The sequence below is a fragment of the Aegilops tauschii genome, chromosome 2 (genome assembly GCF_002575655.3).
Source record: "Aegilops tauschii subsp. strangulata cultivar AL8/78 chromosome 2, Aet v6.0, whole genome shotgun sequence".
NCBI classification, from domain to species: Eukaryota; Viridiplantae; Streptophyta; class Magnoliopsida; order Poales; family Poaceae; genus Aegilops; species Aegilops tauschii.
Genome location: NC_053036.3, coordinates 613,195,218 through 613,210,808, shown reverse-complemented (window position 1 = coordinate 613,210,808; position 15,591 = coordinate 613,195,218). Strand labels below are relative to the sequence as shown.

General features: G+C 45.1%; 1 long non-coding RNA gene across 3 annotated transcripts; it reads right to left on the bottom strand.

Moving 5' to 3' along the window:
- Positions 1-6,678: 6,678 nt before the first annotated feature.
- On the bottom strand, positions 6,679-12,837 carry LOC120973819 (uncharacterized). Of its 3 annotated transcripts, XR_006670759.2 has the most exons (8): positions 12,158-12,837; positions 11,907-12,074; positions 11,718-11,818; positions 10,623-10,745; positions 10,106-10,331; positions 9,501-9,691; positions 9,365-9,415; positions 6,679-9,278 (listed from the first exon to the last, which is right to left on the bottom strand). It is a non-coding gene; the product is annotated as an uncharacterized lncRNA (long non-coding RNA). The 3 variants fall into 3 exon arrangements; XR_005769306.3 differs by lacking the exons at positions 10,623-10,745; positions 11,718-11,818; positions 11,907-12,074; positions 12,158-12,837 and having other exon boundaries at positions 10,110-10,609; XR_005769305.3 differs by lacking the exons at positions 10,623-10,745; positions 11,718-11,818; positions 11,907-12,074; positions 12,158-12,837 and having other exon boundaries at positions 10,106-10,608.
- Positions 12,838-15,591: the final 2,754 nt, after the last annotated feature.

Sequence of the window (15,591 nt, the reverse complement as noted above, 5' to 3'; positions counted from 1 at the left end):
TTCATGGTTTATGGAGCGGAGGCGGTTCTCCCTAGCGACATCCGTCATGACTCGCCTCGAGTGGCGGCTTATGTTGAGGCGGATAATGAGCGGGCGCGCCAAGATGCTCTTGACTTGTTGGACGAACAACGTGATGTGGCAGCGGCTCGCTCGGCGATTTACCAACAAGACCTGCGCCGCTATCACAGCCGCCGGGTTAAGTCCAGAGTCTTCCAGGAAGGTGATCTAGTGTTCCGGCTCATCCAATATCAAACAGATGCACACAAGTTATCCCCGCCCTGGGAAGGGCCCTTTGTGGTCAGCAAGAACTTGCACAACGGGTCATACCACCTTATCGATGTTCGGGAGCACAAAGATTCACGTAAGTCGGAGGAAGAGACCCGTCGGCCGTGGAACGTAGCTCAGCTTCAGCCTTATTACACTTGAGCCACCGGCTCTCATAACGTACCTATTTCTATAGCCATGTATATATTATGATAAATTATAAAGCAGGACCTCCGTCCTTTTCTCGTCCAAAGGTAAATGTGTTATTTCCATTACAACATTACGTGGTCACTTGGAGATGGATCCGGCTTATGATCGTATTCGAATCTAGCCGTTAACAATATGATCACTTGGGGCTTCCTGTTCAAACATAGGTCGTATTCGAACCAAAGAGAACATAGCTGTCGATACCCATTTGATTGGCAAATTGCCGAGCTCATTGGGGAGTTTTTCTTGATCATATTTGAATCATAGCTCAACCCCCTTTGGGAACCGACGTGGATCGTATTCGAATCAGCGTCGTTAAACAACTATTAAGGTCATTTGGGGGCTTCCTGTTCAAACATGGGTCGTATTCGAACCTAAGAGAACATAGCTGTCGGTACCCTCTTGATAGGCAACGCCAAAGCCACTGGGGCTATATGATCGCATTCGAATCTTAGCTTAACCCCTTTGGGACGGTTCTCTGGTCGTATTCGAACCAGAAGCCCCTAAGTTTTGATCTTTTGATTTGCAACAAGTTCTTCTGATCATATCAACAGTGTGCAAGGGCGGTTCTTACTCCGCCGGCTTAACTTTGATTAACAATGTTGATAGCACACAATAAGCATTATCGATGCTGGTGAGCCGGAGTTGAGTTCTCAACCTCATTATTTTGGGTTACATAAACCGGAAGTGTACTTGAAGGCTTGCAGGTATGCTATTATGGTTATCGCGAAGATATAATTGGGAACCGGTCTTTTATGACCTTGGTTCATATTCCGGGTTATGTGTAAGGTATATGACTCTCCATGCGGTAAACCGCCTAGAGACTTGTGATGGGTTTTTCTATGCAGGACAATTAAGAAACATAAATGATCAAGCATAACCCGGAGGAATATAAAAGAGCAACTTCAACAGAGTTAAGCGCTGCACACGTGCACAAAGGCACGACAAAATTAAGTGTTTGTCCTACTCTATTACAGGACTCTCCGAGTCAAAAAGGTGAGGCATTGTTGTTAAGGAGTAACCATGAGCCTCCTAAGAAGTCAAGGTGCTTGTTGGGTTGAAGCTCCCGGCTCATCCCTCTCCGCTCCTCCGGCTGTTTCCATGACCTGGAAGGTTGTTGATTTCCAGTCAATGCCACTCAAAGCTTCGAATTGAGCCTCATCATCAATTAACCCGGCCGGGTCAACTTCTGGGGCGAAGGTATGCTTACGAGTCTGAGGGATCAGGCTAACTGCTTCATAACGTGGAGTGGGGATCCTCTGATTCTCCGCGTCATAGCCCGGCTGATACTTGGTAAGATCTGTGTCATTCCCAATCAAGGTGGCCACCGGGCGCACACTCTTCACACAGGCGGCGAAGTCTTTTTGGTCAAAGGGGGTACCATCTTCCTTCAGGCTGGGGTATCCAAGAGCGATGTCGGCCGGGTCTAGCTCCGGTAGAAACGCCTTGGCCCGGCTCAGAGCAGCTATAGCTCCGGCTCTAGCAGAAGCCCGTCTCAGCTCTTGGAAGCGTTGAGGAAGTACGGCAAGCCGCCTGAGTACGTCTGCCAGGTGAGTGGGAACCTCATTGGACAGAGCCACAACGTCTAAAGCACGTTGTGACCCGGTGTAGAGTTGCTCCACCAAGGTGTAAACAGCCTTCAGCTTGGTTAGCATGTTCTGATTGAGATTGGAGCTTCTAGGGCCTGTATGACAAAGTCAGGTGAGCTGATGGCAATGGTGGGGCTTATGAGACATGAAGGATGTAAACTTATTTCAAGCTTACAGAGTAACTTACCAAAGATTGCGGAGACCATCTGCGATACATGGCATTTTAAGCCGGAGAGTTCGGCGGTTCTTTCAGTAAGAGCAGCCTCCGCTTGTTCGGCCCAGCTGAGTAAGGCAGTCTTCTCATCGGCCCAGGCTTTTCTTTCTGTTTCAAATTTTTTCTTCAGTTTTTCTTGTGCAGAGACACTGAACTCAAATTTGGCATTGGCTTTCTGGGTCTCATTTTCCTGAGTCTTCAGGCGGGTCTTCAGATCAGAGATTTCCGATTCAAGTTTCTTGCAGGCAGCCCGTACAAGTTCCGGGTTACAGTTTGAGTGATTATCATGCAACATTAAAGTCCAAAGCACTTTGCAAGCAAAGACACTTGGCACTTGGGGGCTAATGTAGGCTAAGAAGCTTTATTTACAGTGCCGGTTCATGGAAACAAGTCCCAAGCGCTTTGCAGGCAAAGGTGCTTGCCACTTGGGGGCTAATGGGCAAAGTTGCTCAAGTATTTAATTAAAGCATAAGGTAAAAGACCGGTTCACCTAGGCTGTTTAACCCGGCCCTTGAGTGTTACCAGGTAAGCCGGTATTAAGTCTACAACATATTCTATCATAAGTAATAGACTTGGGGGCTAGCATGGTAAGGATGACTATGGAGTAAACAACGGAATTATACCTCAGATTTTTGCTGTATCTGCTTCACCATGTCAATTTCCAGGTCCCGGCTGTTGTGCACTTGACCAATATAACCAGCAACAATATCTCCAATGCTCAAGTTAGCATAGTCAGTGATATCCAGTCTGGCCCTACGGCGCTCCAGCAGTTCTTCCTTAGCAGAGCATCTAGCCAGCACAGTGGGTCTTCCCGGCTCAACATATTCGGTCCGGGTAATCACCACATCCGGGTCATCGGCCGGTTGAGCTGGGCTGGGAATCTCCGGGTTGTCAGAACCCTCCATGGCTTGTTCTTCAGTTGGAGCGGTGGTTTCTGGAGCTAGTGCAGACGGCGGCTCAGAGGCAGAGGCGTTGGGTTCAATCAAGACCGGCTCTTCGACCGAGTTACTTTTCTTTGCCCTCTTGCTGAGCTTTGCTTGTGCACTGAAAGTCAAAAGGTTAGTGCAAAAACATGGGTAAGATAAGCACAAAGTAAGCTAATCATCATTACCCGGGAGCGGTCTTGAAAGCCGGCAAGTTAGATTGCATGGAGTCCCCGGAGGAAGGTGAAGTTTCCTGATAGTTTGAATCAGAAGAATTGAGTGGTTGACGAGTGACGCCCGCCAAAGGATGGAAAGGATATAAGTTGGAGATAACCTCGGTCCGGCGCTTCCTTGATGCTTCAGGTAAGCCGGAGGAGAGGTCTGCTTCCTTGTTGGTCCGGGTTTGCCTCCGGCTCTCATGAATCTGTCGCTTCAAAAGAAATTGAGGATCTTGATAAGCTAAAGGATGTGAAAATCTTACTTTCCGGGTTACTCTTCGGACTTTCAGCCTTGGCAAGGGCTCCGAGTCGGAGGAAAGTATAGTTACCTCTTCAATCACCGGGTTACTCGCTCCGGTATCATCCTGCTGATAATCAGTGTCAATAAGGTGGTTAAAAACAGACAAAAAAAATAAAAGAAGAGCCTAAAGAATCAAGGGCTACCTCTGACTCGGAGGTGTCATCCAACTGAAGCAGGTCTGAGGCGCTAGGCTTACTCCCCTTCTTACGGGGAGCGGCTCTCCTGGCGGCTTTTTTGACCTTCCTGGCTTTTTTAGCAGCCTCATGGTCATACCTGACCTTCCAAAACTTATCATTAGCCTGAAAAATACAACCAAGGTTTCTTGAAGTTAAAGATGAAAATTGTTAAAATGGAAAGTAAGGTGCTCAGATCAGTAGCTTACCGCTGGAGCCGGGTTAGCTTTGCAGAAGGGACTTAAGCCTGTCCTCCCGCACTCTGCTAGGCTCTCGTTTAGAAGGGACTTGGTCATATCATCAACGACGTCCTCAGGTAAGTCGTTGGGGCTGTGCCGAAGAGGATCATCCTTCCGGCCCGTGTAATCACACATTAAGCCAGGGCGGCGGCTTAGAGGAATCACCCGCCAAGCAACCCAAACCCGGACCAGATCAACGCCGTTAAGGCCGTTTCCCAGAAGAGCTTTAATCTTGTTGATGGTGGGGAGGAGTGGTTGACGCTCAACTTGAGATAATTTGTCTGGCAGGGGGTGATTTGACTCCAGACGCAGGGCGCGAAAGCCGGGCAGAGGGTTCTCATCAGCCGGAGAAGTATCCTGGCAGTAGAACCATGTCTGGTTCCAGTCCTTTGGGTGGCTTGGTGGCTCAGCATAAGGAAAGAGGCAATCTCTCCGTCGTTGGATTGAAATCCCGCCAAGTTCCAGGCTAGGCCCGTTGGCACACTCGTTTTGGCGGTTCAGATAAAACAGCTCCCTAAAGAGTAGTAGGCTGGGCTCTTCTCCAAGGTACACCTCACAGAACACTTGGAAGTTACAAATGTTCGACACGGAATTGGGTCCAATGTCTTGAGGTCGCAGATCGAAAAAGTGCAGAACATCTCTGAAGAACTTTGAGCCGGGAGGTGCAAAACCCCGGCTCATGTGATCAGCAAATATAACAACCTCTCCGTCTCTTGGTTGAGGTCTTTCTTCGGACGGGTCAGGCGCACGATAGGACATGACCTCCTTCTTAGGCAGGTAACCCGTTTTCACGAAGTCATCTAAGGTGTTATCAGTAACGCTGGATCTCACCCAGTTGCATGTAATGGGCGCCTTGGGTGGCATTGTGAAAGACGGAAGCCTATGACAAAAGAAATTTTCCGGTTCAAATTTAAGCCGGAGGAAGATTTCAGTTCAGTATTCAAGATGGCGGCTTATGAAGGGGCCTAATAATATATGACTAATTGTGTCAGGTTATTTAAGCCGCTGTGGGTATTATAAGCAATTTAAGTTATTTAACTCTATTATGAGTAAGCCGGAAATTTCACAAAGCACTGCTTCTTCTAAGCCGGTGATATGAGCCGCCATGGCTAACAGATGCAGTTTTTGTCTAAGTGTTGCATAAACAAGTTTCACAGGTTGCAGGGATTATTTTGGATCAAACGATCGTCCAGAAAGGAAAATTTTCTAGACCTAGAAAGCTGATACAGAGAAGTTCATAAGCTCTGAACTAGGTCTTTTTGCGGACAAAAGGGATCTACTAGCATAAAAATGGGTGAGAAACTACTACCGCAGGGAGTCTGTACCGTTTTGGATCAAAGGGAACCTTGGTGGCGGAACTGTGAAGAACTGAGATGAACTACAAAGAACACGGAGAAAGCTTGGAACCCTAATGCGGATCTGACATCCGAGAAGAAGAAGACTTACGGTTGCAGGTTCACTGCGGAGAGTCGCCGCCGTTCTCTGGACCAACCCAGGTTGATGCAGCGGCCGAGGCTGAGGAAGACAAGAGGCGCGGCGGCGGCGGTGGAGCTCGGGCTCTGGAGCGTCAGAGGAGGAAGACGATGGAGGGGAAGAGTGACGAAGACCTATGGGCCGGGCCTATTTATAAGGGCCGGCTGGTAAATGGGCGCGGGAAAAGAGGAGGCGGAAGACATGATTATATTGCCGCAGAAACGCCTCGATTTTCGGGATGGTCTTTAAAGATAAGATCTGTTGGGATATGACAGAATAAAAAATGAATTTAATGGAAGATGACGTCATGGCGGGTTACCAAGAATCCAGAAGATGACGTCATGGTGGGTTATAACCTTTGCACAGCAGAAGCCGGAAGATTTTGAAGATTTTTGAAGATTGGCATGAACCGGTTCAAATCAATCTGGGGCCTAATGTTGAGGATATAACCATTAGAGTCACCCGCCCAGGAGGGGCCGGGTTACGTCATAATGATCATCACGTGAAGCCCAGTACCAAGCTTGAGGATGGCGCATCAATAATGGGCTTAAGACCCGGAGGCGGCTTAAGGCCCGTAGTTATAAACCGCCGTTGTGGCAATGACTTGTAGTGTAAGGCAAGATTAGTTAAGAGTCCGAGCCGGATATTGTTATAAGCCGGCCGGGACTCTGAGAGCCGCGGGGCGTCAACCTCTCTATATAAAGGGATGACCCGGCGGCGGTTCAGGACGAGGGACAACAGATCGAGAGCCAGGCATAGCGATTAAGCTCCCTGGTCATCGAAACCCTAAGTAATACCATCTCAACTGGACGTAGGCTTTTACCTTCACCGTAAGGGGCCGAACCAGTATAACCCTCGTGTTCCTTGTCCCGCTTAACCCCTTTAAGCTTCCTAGCTGCGATGGCTCCACGACTAAGTCCTTGCACGAGGACATCTGCCGTGATAATTCCACGACACTACCCCCTTGTGATCAACACTTTGTCCTTTGAGTCGAATGGCACAGCTACTACCGCTTGTGGCAAAAGAAAGGACTCTGCAATATACCCATCAATGTCAAGAGAAAAAGAATATGTGATGTATCTCAACCTGTGCAAAACAATGTAAAACCCGTACACGCTATGTACACTCTCATTGCCTAGCATAGCATAAGTAGCTGAAAGACACTGTACAAAAGAATTGACAATTACCAAGAAAGAAGCATGCCCTCAGCTGTGTAGACAGCCATAAAACAAAAAGTGGCAAAAGCCCCATAAGAATTAGCTTTGCCATCTACTCCCTCCGTTCCAAAATAGATGACCCAACTTTATACTAACTTAGTACAAAGTTGGGTCATCTATTTTGGAACGGAGGGAGTAGTTTATGAGCTAAAGTTGAGCATTCACCAATGGATAAAACATATTGAGCATCAACTATAAAACAAACTCTATTTTTCTAATAAGACGACATAGGTGTGAAATGGGCAAAGTCTATTTTGCCATCCAGTTTATACATGAGCTAAAGTGGAAAGCTATGTTCACAGATGCATAAATAAACAAAATAGAAAATTAGTTAAACAGATTCTGTTTTTCCCTTGAAATACCTGAAGGAGCCAAGTCCTAGATTTAATTTCAATACTACCTCGACTCTTTTGCAATTTCCTGACCATACTGGGTAGTAGAAACTTGTTAACTACAGCAACATATTCAGGAAACAATAGCTTAAATGTTGCAAAATTGCATGGGTTATGCATTGAAATTCTGCAAGTATAGGCTAAATATTTAAGATGAAGAAATAAGAATATGCTGAATTTGAAAGAAAAATATTATATAATTCGAAAGAATCACAAGCTTATCTTTGTACAGAACAAAGACTTAACTAACTCAGAGTAAAACATGCAAGAATAGCTTGCGGACCAATTTTGTTCCCTTTCTCTTAGGTACTTTATAAATGTCACCTATCCAGAAAGGGCCTCAACTAATGATCCAGCCATGGTAAAACATTAAACAAGGCACCCAAGGAAAGCTCCATCCATGGAGGCACACCATGCAAGGCCATAAGATAAGCTGAATTCAAAAAAACATGACAGACAATATATGTGTTTCAGTATTTTACCTTCAGATATCGGTATGACACACATATAAAAGGTGCAGGACAGAAGCTAACTTAACAAATACTTCCTCTGTTCATAAATACAAGACGCTTTGGAGAGTTGTATGGTCAGTCTAAAACGTCCTATATTGATGAACAGAGGGAGTATGAACTGATTGATGCAAACACTTTAGATCCAATAATGAAAGAGTTCGTAGTTGGACTCAAGAGGTGTAACTATTACATGATGACCGATATTTTCAGCAAGCTCTGTCAACAAAATTCTGTCATACTCCCTCCATTCCAAAATAGATGATCCAACTTTGTATTAACTTTGTACTAAAGTTAGTATAAAGTTGAGTCATCTATTTTGAAACGGAGGGAGTACCTTTTATGTAGTAGCTAACTATGATCAGAAAATGTGTCACTTTCTTTGCCAGCCAAAGGTCGGTACTGAATTGATAACAAGACTGACGAACACATTGCCCTGTAGAACTTCACATGTCAGCGACATCATGATAATTTTTTTATAGCAGAAGAATATGCAAAACACAGTATGAATGGTAATTAATAATTAGTAATTAAAGTTATATGAATAAGTTTCTTAATCTCATGTGGTAGTCATTCTAGGATTATATGTAAATGGCAAACCAAAATGCTCAAATCTAAAAGTTGCTGGAAGTAACCAAAATGTTCATTTACATGGAAATTAACAGGAAAATCAATGTTTCTTGAAACATGGATTCATGTGATTTACAACCCACAAATACCCGCTATAAGATGCAATGTTAAGCTTTGTAATTTCTTTTGGGACAAAAACAGTGGCACCATTTTCTTTAGAAATAAAAAACAGCATCCAGCTGCTGCAACCTGAGTGAGATGGCCAAGTACATGTTTCCCAAAGATCCAAGGCAGGCAGTGGCATACATGATGCAACAACTAAAAGGGCTTTTGACAGACCTCCAGAAAATAGAGAAGACAAAAGAACTAACAATATTTACCACACCATATAGAAAAATACTAAAGGTCCTACAAATTAAAAAAATGATTTCAGGATGAGAAAACAAACACCAAAATTATTCAGGAGAAGCAAATCTGTGTGCTGATTCTGTAGCTAGTTCACTGAAATAGGACCTTAGCTTTTTGCTGGTGTAGCATGCACATGGCAAACCACAGTAGTGTTCTCAAGCAAAATATTACGCATTAATAATCTGAATGGAAGGTATTATTTTCTCTAAAGGATGATACCTGGCCACCGAGTTTCTGAATGTCAGGTGCTACAACAGGACATAATTTATGCTGGAGCATGGCAATTGGCAGGTAAAATTACTTGCCATGACATGCCTAGCAGATCCTTAAATCAAACACTGCAGTTCTAGATACAACTCTTATCTTCCCATGAAGAGTAGGAGACATAAGCGGCAAATAGGTAAAAGAAGTAACCAACTATTGCTAGAACCAAACTAAGTTTGGAAGAGGAGGGAAGCACACAATGAATTCATAATGCTTCTGAATTCAAACTGGATATAGAAAAACTCACACACACTGTCCTTTTCTAAGATGTTTGCGACTTGGTTCAAAAAGTCCAAAGAGAATATATGCAGTCATACCTGCAAAAAAATTAGAGAATATGTTAGTTGTATGTGTCATATTTATTGAGGGGGAGAGAGAGCATAAACTAAGGATAGAAACATACATTGCTCTCAATATAACAATCACGTGGCACATCTTTGTATCAACAACGGTTCTGGCCAACAAAATCATAAATTAGTTAAAAACTCAATCTAATAGTATGTGTCGAGATAATTTGTTGCTTAGCAAATCTATTTTACCAGGTAGGATATTTCCACTTTGATCTGGGCATCTCGGCCTCCCAGCGATCCCCCGAGATAGACGTTTCCTGGTCGTCCGATCTTCCCTCTCAGTTTCCTCTCACATCTGACCCAGGAGAGGCCGCGCGGACACCCAAGAACGCCTGACCCAGCCAATCGCTAGACAACCTGAGCCCACGGGTCATTTGCCCCTGCGAATTCACCGCCCGGTCAAAACAGAATGCGACGACGCGCGGGATGATCCAACACAAAGGAGCACACCGACGTCCTGTTTGACCAGCATCCGATGGCCAAGAAGTAACAAAATCGAGCGAGCCCCTGGAAGGCCGAGTTTCCCAGAGACCTTATAGGTTTAAATTTTCTATAGGATAGGATTCCTATAGGACTTGGTTTCCTATTCATATGTAGGATTAGTCCTTGGTTTTGTAGGAATGGATTCCTATTCATATGTAGGATGGGTCCCTATCCTTCACAAGCTAGCAATAAGATATGCATCAGCATAGAAATGAAACATGTAACCAACCAACTCATACTGGTACAGAGAAGGTCAGGAAGAGAGACATGCCAGGGGTAGAGAGAGGCCACGGAGGGGGCCCGGGGAGTACCTACAGTTGGGAGGGGAGGGTGGCCACGCCGACGTGCACCCGTGGTGGTGAGGAGGAGCTTTAGTCGGAGACCTAAATGCCGGCTTGCCAGGGGCTCGTAAATATGCGATAACAGTTCAATTGCATGAAGCCGAGCAAATCATTTTAGGACATGAATCTTTGATCTGCATTGTACCGAAATAGGGTAGTAATTTATCCTTGCCATTACAGAAAGCACATGTAGCACCTGACATGAAAAGTAAAAAGAGAGGGAATTAACCGATAAAACCACACATTAATAAAAAAGAGCAAATTATGTACAAGATCATCCATAGAAGTCAAGGTGCACATGAAGGTTGCACTGAATAGCATCTGTGCAGAAGAAATAAAAGAACACCAAATTACACCTTACTGAAGTGAACATAGCAATAAGCAGCAAAGTATAAGAGGATGCGACTTTGAACATGTTGATTGGCAATTCTCTATAGCTTGCAAATACACTAATGAAAGGTAGCGTGCAAAATCAGATGATACAAACCTAGCTAAAGTTAGTAGAGTCAAAGCGCCTAAACCTGGAAGAAAATAGTGGCACCACAAAATGTCTCTCAACCACCTTTTGGCTAGATTTATTTTAGACGGTGGAGTGTACAAGCCCTACAAACTGAAACGAACAATAATAAGCAGGAGAATGACAAACAATGCAAATTAAAAAAAAAACAGTTCACTCGGTAGCAACCCACAGCGCTAATGGCTAGTCAAGTGAAATATATAGATGGAAATGATAAGAGCAACCATCCATATATTTTGATACAAATAAGGGCATATCCAAACATGACATGCATGACAACCTCAAATCCATGGGGTCCATTTGGTTAGATCAGAATGAGCAAAAATGGAAAACAGTGGCAAACATTCAGCACAAGAGAACAAAGTTTTGCATCTACACAGCAGTGAAGCAAGGCAATGAGCCAAATTAGTGCATCTACTACATACTTGACTCACTCTACACGCTAGGCTTACATAGCATCACATTAATGTCAGGTCACTCATGGGACATAAAATAAATTGAAGACCAAGATTTGTGTATGGTGAATGAAAAAAAAGCAGAAAAGAGAAGTAAAACCCTCTATCGTAAGGCCTCTTCCCTGTGAATTTCTTAGACACAGGAGCAGCACAAAGGAAGACGTTTTGGCATATAATATTCACAAATGAAGTTTTTACTCATTATCCATTGGTAACAGAGACACCTTAATAATATGATTTCCTGGTAGACAAACAATTACAAGATTTGACATTAGTGTGCTGACACAAATGGCATATTAAAAATACCAATAAATTTAGAAAAATGGATGTTCAATGACTAAATTGACCAAACCAAATAAGGTCCAGATCCTATTGGTAATAACTAATCACTTGACAAATTACAGGTAATGCATAATCCAACTACTGAAATGGCATGTACAGGCAGCCACCAAGATCTGTAATGCAGTCATAAACCTGCACATTAAAAAGTTGATAATTGTTCTTATTCAGGTTCTGACTCATACAACAGATCTGATCAACCTATAGCTCAGTGCGTAAAATTTTAAAAAGAAAATACAAGAAATGATGGGGGAGGATGGTTGCAGCTTGCCTAGAGAGGAGCACCATGGCACCATCAAAAAGGGATCTTTGTACAGCAAAGCAACTCGGTACGCTCGGTCGGAGGGGAATCAACCTCCGCCCAAACCCTATCTGCATAACAACAAAAAATTAGGAAGACATGAATTAGAGAGATGAGCCCAGCTCATCATGGGAAGACAAGGTAAGGAAAAGAGCTTACCCGTGTTCGAGTCTCCCCCATGAACCGAAAGATGTCCTCGAACTCTCCTCCTCTGCAGGCAGCCGTCGGGGTGGGAGCTCAACGAGGATAGATTTGTTGTTGTCCTCACTGCATCACACAGTCATCCCGTGGCCTTCCTAGAGATCGTGTGCGTTGCGTCCACCCTGCCTGAATGGAAGAGATTGGAGGATGAGCAGCAGCCAGGCCGAGAAAAAGAAAGGGTAAGGGGGAAAAGAGAGAGGGGGGCTCACCTATTCAGAGCAGCAACGAGCGCCATGGAGGTCACCTGTTCCTCGAGATCCCGCCGGCAACGAGTACCATGGAGGGCCAGGAAAAAAATTACATGCGCTTGGCCATGGAGGCAACAAGGACGGGGCGAGGAGACGAAGACGGGCGGCGGACCTAGTTCATCTTTCCCGCGGCTGCACCCCACCGCGACCGGAGTGCAGTCCCCGCCGCTCTTCTCAGGCATGGATCCATCGCCCATGTGCGGCGCCGAAAGTGAAGGAGAGGAGGGGGCGGCATAGTGGAGAGCAGGGAAGGAGGGGAGCGGGGCTCACGGGGCGAGGTGCGGAGGAAGCAGGGGAGGCGGCTGCGGGACTGCGGAGGAAGCGAGGGAGGCGGCTACGGGATTGGCGAGGGAGGCGGGTGCGGGATTGGCTCGTGGGCCTAGGGTTCCTTTTACCCAGATCGCGATTGACGATCAAGCGACGCAGACTTCGCGTACCAAAAGCTGAAGAAAACTCACGTGTATCTCGCGGCCCCACGCCAAACGAGCCCCACATGTCATTCTCTCGTGAAGCAGACGCAAAAGTAAAAACAAGCGAGCGGTTGACCAGCCGCCAGCAGCCAAAATATTACTGTACCAGCTCGATCGGGTGGTCAAAAGTGGCGAGCGCGAGCGATGCCCTCAGCTATGCGGGTACTCTAGGAGGGTTTATATGTTCAATTAGGGAGAGACTAGCGAAAGGGCCCGTGCGTTGCAACAAAAAAATATCATAATGTTCAATCACAATGACCACATTTTATTCACGTCCCATTGCATGATTTCAAAAATTTGTTCACAAATGCATGAAAATGTTTCTTTTTTCTAAATTTATTCACAAATCAAAAAACTTGCCATTTTCGTCAACAATGTCACATTCCGTCCAATTTCCACGAAAAATGTCGCACAGGAGCTATTGACCCCTTTTGGGACACGGATGCATGACTTCGTATATCTTCTATATCTAAATAGGGGCACCCCATTAGGTGATTTTCCTGCCTTCTCATGAAGCCACATCACCCTAATTGTTATAGCCGTTGATTTTTTTTGACTGCAAATAGACTTTATTTCTCAAATAATAGACATGTCATTTACAAGCAGATGAGAAATAAAATCTGGGGTCTCATCATCCCAAGAACTAGAGGGTCTAGTAGTAAAAGAGTTTTTTGCTAATTCATCTGCCACCTGATTGGCCTCTCTATAGCAATGTCTGAAGGATATGGACGCAAAGTCCATCATAATTCGTGATGTTTTCTCTCCTGTCGATGTTCATAGGATATTACAAATCGCCTTGAATTATCACTTGATGGAAGACTTTGTGGCTTGGAACTATGCACGATCAGGCACGTTTTCAGTGCGATCGGCTTATCATAAGGAGTTTGAACATCAACATGGGGCACAGTGGGTGCGAGCTGATGGGCAAGATACAGAAAATATAAACTCAGTTTGGAAGGATATGCGGAAGCTGAAAATACCAGGGAAGATAAAACATTTTGCATGGCACCCTCCCATGCTTTGGTGTATTAGCAAGCCGACACATCCCATGCTCAGCTCAATGTCCAGTTTGTTTAGTCGGAGCAGAAGACATTCAACACTGCTTATTTAAGTGCCGACGAGCGACGGATGTTTGGGAGCGGCTGGGCTTGCTACAAGTCATATGGAAAGTTGTCGCCAAGGACACATCAGGATCTATTACGATGGAAATTTTATCAAAGCTGCAAGGCAATGATGCGGAGGTACCAACGGCGAAGCTTGCAGTTGTAGCAGCATGGTAAATATGGTGGCAGCGCCGACAGATAGTAAAGAGAGTCAAAGTCCAAACGCCAGAAAAAACTGCACTAGCCATCAAGGTTTTGGCGACAAATTACCTCAGGTCAACTATACCCAAAGGACCAATAAGGAAGAATGGCCACATGTGGAGGAAACCAGGACATGGGATCGTGAAGATAAATGTTGATGCTCCCTTTCAGTATGAAACACTTTCAGGTGCTTGTGGTGCTGTGGCTCGAGACGAACGGGGTGATTTTATTGCTGCAGCAAGTTGATTTGTTTCATACATCTGTGGAGTTGACTCAGCTGAGCTAACTGCCATCAGAAACGAGATATACTTGGCAACTCACATTGGATGCAACAAGATAGAAATTGAATCAGATTGTTCGGACTCGGTGAACCAAGTTGATGATTATTTAGGCCCGGAGGTAGCTATCATCACAGAGTGTTATAGCCCTTGATTTAGTAAAGCTAAAGAGAGTGTAGCCGTCTGATCAAAGGTTGAGAAAATTACTAAGAGCTGCCACCGATAAATGAAGATGCCGTTTCGTTCTTTTGACCATGCAACAGGCTTTCCTTCTGGACGCGTACGACTGAGTGAGGAAAATTGTGGTGCCAGCTATGTTTTGCACGATGCCTTCCCAGCCCAGATACACACATTTATTATCTTCCTAATTAACTCCCCACCAATTGATTTTCCATCAATCTCCCCATCTTCTACACCGGTTCCTTTTCTTCTTCTCCATCGAATAAATGGAGTAGATGGAGTTGTTCTCCCCACAAGTACCGCTTCTTCCTGAGAGGACTCATCACGTATTCAGGTTTAGCCCTTGAAGATTATAGTTGGATACTACTAACAAATTTGAAGCCCTGATGCTCATAGCCCGTCACCTGTTGGTACAGGTCTCGAAGAGGAGGTGGGGCTGGAAGCTTCTAGAACCAGCCGACTATCGGTGGGAGATGCTGCCTCCGTCGTGCAGCCGTTGTCCTCGCGTTCGCCATCACATAACCAGGTCCATCAGGTATGCCACTGCCCATGCCTCACCCACCCTACCGCGGCATCTGTCGTCGGCTGGATCTGGGCTCTTATCACGGCGTCTATGCATCTAGGTAGAAAAGTGAACTCCGCGCTCGCCGACCCCGTCGGCCTATGAGAATGGTTCAGCAGCCTCCTCATCGCCACTGTTACAATCTCCGCTTATGTGCTTACATCACGTCCCCTCTTTGTACTTGGATCTCACCGTAGCCTCCTCAGTCCACATCGTGCCTACAGGTTCGGTTCTTATAAATCTAGAAAACTGAAAATTATTTTCTTGATTGGTTTGTAGAACTGTGTCTGAGAGGCTGAAGCTTCCTACGATCTGGCTAGCTCTTATTACATCTAAATATGGAGGAAAACAGGGCAATGATATGGCTATAAAACTTTTCGTGTAAACTGAATATGCGTACAAATTTTGGTAAAATCAATATAGGAGAAACCACTGTGTTAAATGTCAAGTAAACTGGTAATAACAAGAGAAACACTAGTAGAAAAACGCCCATTTGTCCCAGTTCATAAGGCCCATTTGTCCCGGTTCGGGAGCCGGGACTAAAGGGTCGGTACTAAAACCCAGTACCATTAGTCCCGGTTCTTATACAAACCGGGACAGA